This window comes from Propithecus coquereli, unplaced genomic scaffold (assembly GCF_000956105.1).
Source record: "Propithecus coquereli isolate 6110/MARCELLA unplaced genomic scaffold, Pcoq_1.0 Scaffold66, whole genome shotgun sequence".
Lineage (NCBI taxonomy): Eukaryota > Metazoa > Chordata > Mammalia > Primates > Indriidae > Propithecus > Propithecus coquereli.
This window is the reverse complement of record NW_012152618.1, coordinates 868,753-877,934: the sequence shown is the minus strand read 5'-3', so window position 1 is coordinate 877,934 and position 9,182 is coordinate 868,753.

The window sequence follows — 9,182 nt, the reverse complement described above, 5'->3', positions numbered from 1 at the left end:
TCTTTGTATACACACACATATTCACACAATAATTTTAAGTTTTACATAATTTTCAACTATATAAATAAGGTATTTGGTGCACACAGGAATACCTCAGAGACATTGCAGGTTTGGTTCCAGACCAACACAATAAAGCAAATTTCACAAAAAAGAAAGTCACAGGAAATCTTTGTTTCCCAGTGCATATAAAAGATATACTTATACTCTACCATAGTCTATTAAGTGTGCAATAGAATTATGTCTAAAAAAGTATTAATACACACTTTAATTAAAATACTTTATTGCTAAAAAATGCTAATGATTATCTGAGCTTTCATTGAGTTGTAATGTTTTTGCTGGTAGAAATTTTTGCCTTAGTGTTGATGGCTGCTGAATAATTAGGGTGGTAGTTACTGAAGATTGGGGTGGCTGTGCCAATTTCTTAAAAGAAGAAAACAATGAAGTTTGCCGCACTCATTGACACTTTTTTTTATTTCAGAATATTATGGGGGTACAAACATTTTGGTTACATATAATGCCTTAGCCTTGCCCAAGCCAGGGCTGCAAGCATGCCCTTCCCCCATATAGTGTGCTCCACATCCATTAGTTGTGAGTTTACCCACCCCCACCACCTGCCTCCCACCTGATTGGCACCCAGTGAATATTACTACCATGTGAGCACTGTAGTGTTGATCAGTTAGTACCAATTTAATGGCAAGTACATGTGGTGCTTGTTTTTCCATCCTTGTGATACCTCACTTCAAAGGATGAGCTCAAGCTCTATCCAGGATAATATAAGAGGTGCTAGTTCACCATTGTTTTTTGTAGTTGAGTAGTATTCCATGGTATACATATACCACATTTTATTAATCCATTCATGTATTGATGGGTACTTGGGTTGTTTCCACATCTTTGCAATTGTAAATTGTGCTGCCATAAACATTGGAGTGTAGATGTCTTTATTATAGAATGTCTTTTTTTCTTTGGGTAGATGTCTAGTAGTGGGATTGCTGGATCAAATGGTATTTCTATTTTTAGCTCTTTGAGATATCTCCAAATTACTTTACACAGGGGTTGTACAAATTTGCAGTCCCACCAACAGTGTAAGAATGTTCCAATATCTCCATATCCATGCCAGCATTTGTTGTTTTGTGACTTTTTGATAAAGGCCATTCTCGCTGGAGTTAGGTGATATCTCATTGTGGTTTTGATTTGCATTTCCCTAATGATTAGAGATGTTGAGTACTTTTTTATATGTTTGCTGGCCATTTTTCTGCCTTCTTTTGAAAAGTTTCAGTTCATGTCCTTTGCCCATTTTTTATGGGGTTGTTTGATTTTTTTTCTTGTTAATTTTAAATTCTAAAATTCTATATAGATTCTTCTTAGCAGCCCTTTATTGGATGTGTAGCTTGCAAATATTTTCTCACATTCTGTAGGCTGGCTATTCTGTCTAATGATAGTTTTCTTGGCTTTGTAGAAGCTTTTTAATTTGATTAGGTATCATTTATTTATTTTTGTTTCTACTGTGATTGCTTTGGGGATCTTCTTCATAAATTCTTTGCCTAGGCCAATGTCTATAAGAGTTTTCCCAACATGTTCTTCTAGAATTCTTAAGGTTCCATGCCTTAGGTTTAAGTCTGTAATCCATTATGAATTGATTTTTGTGAGAGATCAGAGGTGGGGTTCCAGTTTCAGTCTTCTGCATGTGGTTACCAACTTTTCCCAGCACCATTTATTGAACAGAGATTCCTTTCCCCAATGTATATTTTTGTCTGCTTTGCCAAAGATTAGATGACAATATAAGGATGGTTTTATATCTGGGTTCTCAGTCCTGTTCCAAAGGTCTTTTTCTCTGTTTTTGTGCCAGTACCATGATGTTTTGGTTACTATAGCTTTGTAGTAAAGCTTGAAGTCTGGAAGACTGATGCCTCCCAATTTGTTCTTTTTGCTTAAGATTGCTTTGGCTATACGAGGTCTTCTCTGGTTCATATGAAATGTAGATTTATTTTTTCTAGATCTATAAAGAATGATTATGGTATTTTGATAGGAATTGCATTAATTCTGTAGATCACTTTAGGTAGTATGGACATTTTAACAATATTGATTCTGCCAATCCATGAGCAAGGTAGAGTTTTCCATCTGTTTACATCTTCTACAATTTCTTTTCTCAGTGTTGCACAGTTCTCCCTGTATAGGTCTCTCACCTCCCTCATTAAATATGTTCCTAAATATTTAATTTTCTTTGATCCTATTGTGAAAGGTGTGAATCTTTTATTTGATTTTTGGCTTGACTGTTACTGGCATATATGAATGCCACTGATTTGTGAGCATGGATTTTGTATCTTGAGAGTTTATGGAATGCATTTATCAATTCCAGAAGTCTCTCGGTCGAATCCTTGGGATTTTCTAGATATAATAGCATATCATCAGCAAAGAGTGAGAATCTGACCCCTTCTGCCCCCATTTGGAAACGCTTAATTCCCCTCTCTTGTCTGATTGCTCTGGCAAGGACTTCCAGCACTATGTTGAAAAGAAATAGAGATAGTGGGCAACCTTGTCTGGTTCCAGTTTTAAGTGGGAATGCTTTCAATTTTTCCCCATTCAGTATGACATTGGCTGTGAGTTTATCATATATGGCTTTAATAATTTTAAGGTATGTCCCATCTCTGCCTATTTTGTTAAGAGTTTTCATCATAAACGTGTGCTGGATTTTGGCCAAATGCTTTTTCTGCATCTATTGAGAGAATCATATGGTCTTTGTTCTTGCTTTTATTTATGTGGTGAATTGCATTTATACATTTGCATATGTTAAAGCATCCTTGTATCTCTGGGATAAAGCCCACCTGGTTATGATGAATTATTTTTTTCATGTGCTGTTGGATTCGGTTTCCTAAGATTTTGTTGAGGATTTTTGCATCTATACTCATGAGGAATATTTGTCTGCAGTTTTCTTTTTTTGTTGTGTCCTTTCCTGGCTTTGGTATCAAGGTGATATTGGCTTTGTAGAATGAGTTGGGGAAGATAGTACCCCTCTCAATGTTGTGGAATAGTTTTTGCAGTATAGGTACGAGTTCTTTGTAAGTTTGATAAAATTCAGGTGTGAACCCATCTGTTCTGGGACTTTTTTTGTTGGAGGATTTCTAATTGATGCTTGATATTGCCAACAATTTCTGTGCTTGATATTGGTCTGTTCAGGAATTCTATTTCTTCCTGACTGAGCATAGGGAGGTTGTGTGTGTCTAAGAATTTGTCCATTTCCTCCACATTTTGTAGTTTTGGGGCATATAGATATTTATAGTATTCAAAGATAATGTTTTGTATTTCCATGATGTTTGTAGTGACCTCTCCTTTTTCATTTCTAATTGAGTTTATTAGAGTCCTTTTCTTTCCAGTTCTTGTCAATGTAGCTAGAAGGCTATTAATTTTGTCTTTTTGAAAAACCAACTTTTGGTTTTATTAGTCTTCTGTATAGTTCTTTTGTTCTTGATTCTATATAGTTCTGCTCTGATCTTATTTATTTCTTTTCTTCTGGTAGGTTTAGGATTTATTTGCTCTTCCTTTTACAGTTCCTCGAGATGGCTTATTAGTTTGTTAATCTGTGAACTTTCTGTCTTTTAGATGTGAGCATTTAATGCTATTACTTTTCTTCTCAGAAAGGTTTTTGGTGTATACTACAGATTTTGATAACTTGTGTCCTCATTATCATTTAGTTTGAAGAATCTTTTGATTTCCATCTTGATCTCCTCTTTGACCCAATAGTCATTCAGCAATTAGATTGTTTAATTTACATGAATTTAATAATGGTGAATGTTTCCATGGGAATTGATCTCTAATTTTATACCACTGTAGTCTGAGAAGATACAGGATATAATTTTTATTTTTTAAAAAATTTGTCAAGATCTGATTTGTGGTCTAGGATGTGTTTAATTTTAGACAGAGTTCCATGAGCTGATGAGAAGAATGTATTTTCAACTTCATGTGGGTGGAATGTTCTGTAGATATCTGTTAGACCCATTTGTTCTAGAGCTCTGTTTAAGTCGATTGTTTCTTTGTTTATTTACTACTTGGAGAATCTGTCCAGTTCAGTCAGTGGGGTGTTGAAATCTCCAGCTACTATGGCATTACTGTTTACCATGTTATTTAGATCAAGCAAGGTTTGTTTTATGTATCTGGGTGCTATTGTGTTGGGTGAATAAATATTAAGAATTGTTAAGTCTTCTTGTTGGATTTTTCCCTCCACCATTATATAGTAACCATCTTTTTCTTTCTTTACTTTTGCTATTTTAAAGTTTATGTTATATGATATAAGAATAACTACCCCAGCTTTCTTTTGGTTTCCATTTGCCTGGAAGTTTGTTTTCTAACCCTTGACCTTGAGTCTAAAACCATCTTTGTGGGTAAGATGTGTTTCCTGGAGACAGCAAGTACTTGGCTTGTGTTTTTTTATCCACTCAGCCAGTTTATGTCTCTTCAGTGGACAATTCAAACCATTCACATTTATTGAGAGAATTGATATTTGGCATAGATTTCTGTTCATACTGTTGGATAAATTCTTATTCTTTTGTTTTACCTCTCAAGACATTGTGGAATCAAGGTTCTGGACTTTAACTCTTCTAGGTTGGCCATTATTCTGTTTTAGAAGATTGAGGATGGGTCTCCAGTTCCTTCTGGCTTGTAACGTTTCAGTTGAGAAGTCTACAGTTAATCTGATAGGTTTTCCTTTGTAGGTTTTCTGCTGTTTTCATCTTACTGCTGGAAGGATTGTCTCTTTTGTGTTTACTTTGGCCAGCCTAATAATTGTATGATGTGGTGATTGCCTTTTCACATTGAGTCTCCCAGGAGTTCTGTGTGCTTCTTGTACCTGGATATCCAAATTTCAGGCCAGCCCAGGTAAGTTTACTTCCATTATTCCAAGAAATAGATTTTCCAGCCCTCGTATATTTTCTTTTTCTCTCTCTGGCATGCCTATAATTCTTACGTTTGGTTTCTTTCCATAACCCCACATTTCTTATGTGTTTTGTTCATATCTCTTGCTTCTGTGTTCTTTTTCTTCATCTGATTTGTTTAGCACATAGGCATCATCTTCAAGCTCTGAGATTCTTTCCTCTGTGTGATCCATCCTATTCTTAAGGCTTTCCACTGTGTTTTGTAGTTCCTTGAATGCCTCTTTCATTTCCAGTATTTCTGTTTGGTTCTTTCATAATATTTAATTTCTTTAGAGAATTTTCCATTCATTTCCTGTATTGTTCTTGTGGCTTCCCTGCGTTAGATATCTATTTTCTCTTCAATTCCATTGAGTTTTCTTATAACCCATATTCGCAATTCTTTCTCTGCCAATTTAATCATTTCATTTGAGTTGGACCTGTTGTTGAGAATCTAATGATTTCCTTTGGGGGTGAATTTTCGATCTGATCTTTCATGTTTCCTGCTTTCTTTCACTGATTCTTTCCCATCAGGCTACTTGGTTAAAAACTGGAAGAGCTAGGATTGGTTTATGACCCTACCTCCAAGTCCCCAAGGGCAGTTTCTTGACAGTGGTGGGGAAAGGCGTGCTGGTCCTGTATTGCCTTAGGGGTATTTTAGCAAGTTGGGTTACTTCTGACCTGTTGTCACCTCTTGCCAATGGAGACTAATGGGTTTGGTCCCCTAGCTTAAGTTCCCAGATGGTGGATTGTACTTGTGAGTATGACTCCATTGCCCTCTAATAGCTTGAGATGGAAGGCACTGTGTTAAGCTGCGGGGTTACTCTCTCTGTTATAAATTGTAGTTTACATGGAGGAGCCAATTATCAAAGTAATCTAAAGTCTCTGTGGTAGGCTCTGGTATCAGAGATGGGGTGTATGAATGTCCCAATCTTTGGGAGGAGCCTTGCCACTCCTGAGAGTTACTTGGACCCCTGTTTTCCCTTATGGTGATGATACAGGCAAGCTAGCCTGGGTGTGTGTGCGTCTATGGTTGCTTGATCTGCCACTAGGGGGAGCCACTAATATGTTATTAAGGGCTATTTCACCACACTTGGAAGGCTGTTCCTTATGGGTGGGGTCAACTGGTACACTTATCGAGGTCTCTGGCCAGGTTTTCCCTTCCGTGTCCACAATTCCCGATGCTGGCAGCCCCCGGGATGCAGAGAGCAAGCCCTGAAATTATGATCTTATTAGATGACCTAAGCCGGTTTGGTGGGCTGAATCAACAGGCCACCCACTATTTTTCAGCACCAAAGCACTGCAGATTCACACCAGATGCACACAGAAAGCGGCTGTTCTTGCTTCTCCCCACCTCCAAGGGTGGAGCTTGCTGTGCCTGGTACAAAAGTCCCCAGGCTGGGGAAGGTGTGTTGCTCAAAACCACCGTGCACTGCAGCATCTCCGGGCTGGGAACCCCCCATGATGGTGGCCACCCACCCCTGGAGAGCTAGTGTTGGGGGGCAACCACTTAGGAGTTGGCAGATGCTGGTCCAGAGGCTCAATCAACAGGCCGCCAGCTATCCCCTCTGCATCACAGTCCCATAGTCTCATATCTGCCTCGCTGAGGGTCCTGCTCTTTCTGTCCTGCCCTGAGCTGGCAAAATCGTCAGTGGTATCCAGGGGCAGAGCTCCCTTTTCAATGTTCACCTCCTGTGCTCTGGTCCCACTGATCACCAGAGGCAAGGTGCCTGTCTCCAAACTCCCTCATGTAGTTGTGGGAAGTAACCGCTCAGACCAGTCTCTACCCCCGCCCAGTGTGGTCCCAACACAGAGCCCTGGGGAGTCCAAAATGTTTCCTGCTATTGTCTCCTTTCCACATAGCCTGTCGTCCTGTGCAACAACTTAGCACTGACTTCAGGTACATCCTTGTCTGAGTGGGTGAGGAAGTCTATGGGGGAGCCGGGCGTCCTCCTGTGGGTCAGATCACCCTGTACTGGGTGGCTGGGCAGGCATGGCCCTCCCATGCTCTATTGCCTATTGTATATCTTGCACTCTCCAGTCTTTATGCTCACATCTCCCTCTCACCTGTTTTTTCCTGTGCTGTGTGTTCCATTCTTTTTCCCTGCAGATCCACAACATTGTTCTTGGGGGAGGGAGTTATCCACTTGTGTGTAGCCATCTGAGTTCTTCCCCTCCTTTTCTGGGAGCAGAGAGCCAGGAGGTCACTACTAATCCCCCCTTTTTTCCTCTCTCTATAAAGGGAATTTATTCGACTCATTCTTCAATAAAAGATTCATCTGTAGCATGTATGCTGACTGATAGCATTTTACCTGCAGTAGAACTTCTTCCAAAATTGGAGTCAATCCTCTCAAACCCTGCTTTTCCTTTATCAACTTAGTTTATGTCATATTCTGAATCCTTTGTGGTCATTTCAACAATGTTCACAGCATCTCCAAAGGGAGTAAATTCCACCTCAAAGAACCACTTTCTTTGCTCATCCATAAGAAACACCTCCACATCCATTAGTTTCATCATGAGATAGCAGCAATTCAGGCACATCTTCAGGCTCCACTTCTAATTCTAATTCACTGGCTATTTACACCACATCTGCAGCTATTTCCTCTACCTCAAAGTCAATCATGACAGTTGGAATCAACTCCTTCCAAACTCCTAATCATGTTGCTGTTTTGACCTCCTTCCATGAATCACAGATGTCCTTAATGACATCTAGAATGGTGAATCCTTTCCAGAAGGTTTCAATTGACTTTGCCCAGATTCATCAGAAGAATCACTATCTATGGTCGTTATAGTTTTATGAAATGTATTTCTCGAATAATAAGACTTGAAAGTCAAAATTACTCCCTGATCCATGGATTGCAGAATGGATGTTGTGTTAGCAGACAAGAAAACAACATGAATCTATTTGTACATTTCTATCGGAGCTGTTGGGTAATGAGATACAAATCAATAAGCAGTAATATTTTGAAAGAAATATTCTTTTCTGGGCAGTAGATCTCAACAGTGTGCTTAAAATCTTCAATCAACCATGCTGTAAACAGATGGGCTGTCCTGCCGGCTTTGTTATTCCATTTATAAACCACAGGCAGAGTAGATTTAGCATAATTCTTTAGGATCTTAGAATTTTCAGAATGATAAATGAAAATTGACTTCAACTTACAGTCACCAGTTGCATTAGCCCCTAACAAAAGAATCAACCTGTCCTTCAAAGCCTTGAAGGCAGGCATTGATTTCTCTCTAGTTATAAAGGTCCTAGATGACATCTTCTCCCAATACAAGGCTGTTTCATCTGCATGGAAAATCTGTTGCTTAGTGATGCCCCTTCCTCTATGATCTTACTAAATCTGGATAACTTGCTGCAGACTCTACATCAGAACTTGCTTCAACTTGCATTTTTATGTTATGGAAATGGCTTCATTTCTTATACCTCATGAACCAAACTCTTCAAGTTTCAAACTTTTCCTCTGAAACTTCCTCACTTCTCTTAGCCTTCACAGAATTGAAGAAAGTTAAGGCCTTGCTCTAGATTAGGCTCTGGCTTATGGGAGTGTTGTAGCTTATTTGATCTTCTATCCAGACCACTGAAACTTTCTCCATCTCAGCCATAAGACTGCTTCACTTTTGTATCATTTTTGTATTCACTGGAGTAGCACTTTTAATTTCTGTCAAGAACTTTCCTTTGCATTCACAACTTGGCTAACTGGTGCAAGAGGCTTAACTTTGGCCTATTTCAGTTTTCAGCATGGCTTCCTCACTAAGCTTAATCATTTCTAGTATTTATTTAAAGTGAGAGACGTGTAGCTCTTCTTTCATTTGCACACTGAGAGGCTATTATAGGGTTATTAATTGGCCTACCTTAAATATTATGTTTCAGAGAATAGGAAGGGACAGGAAGAGGGAGAGGGGTGGGAGAATAGGTTGGTGGAGAAGTGAGAACACACACATTTATCCATTAAATTCACCATCTTATATGGGTGTGGTTCTTATATGGTGTTACTATGATAACATCACAGATCCGTCATCACAAATCATCATAAGAAATATAATAATAATAATAAACTTTGAACTATTTGTGAGAATTACAAAAATGTGACACAGAGACATGGAGTGAGCACATGCTGTTGGAAAAATGGTACCAATAGACTTGCTTGATTCAGGGTTGCCACAAACTTTAATTTGTAAAAAGCTCAACATGTTAGAAGTTCAATAAAGTTAGGTGCAATAAAGCCAAGTGCTATAAAGCAAGTTATCCCTATTTAACGTTTTGGAATTTGTTTTATA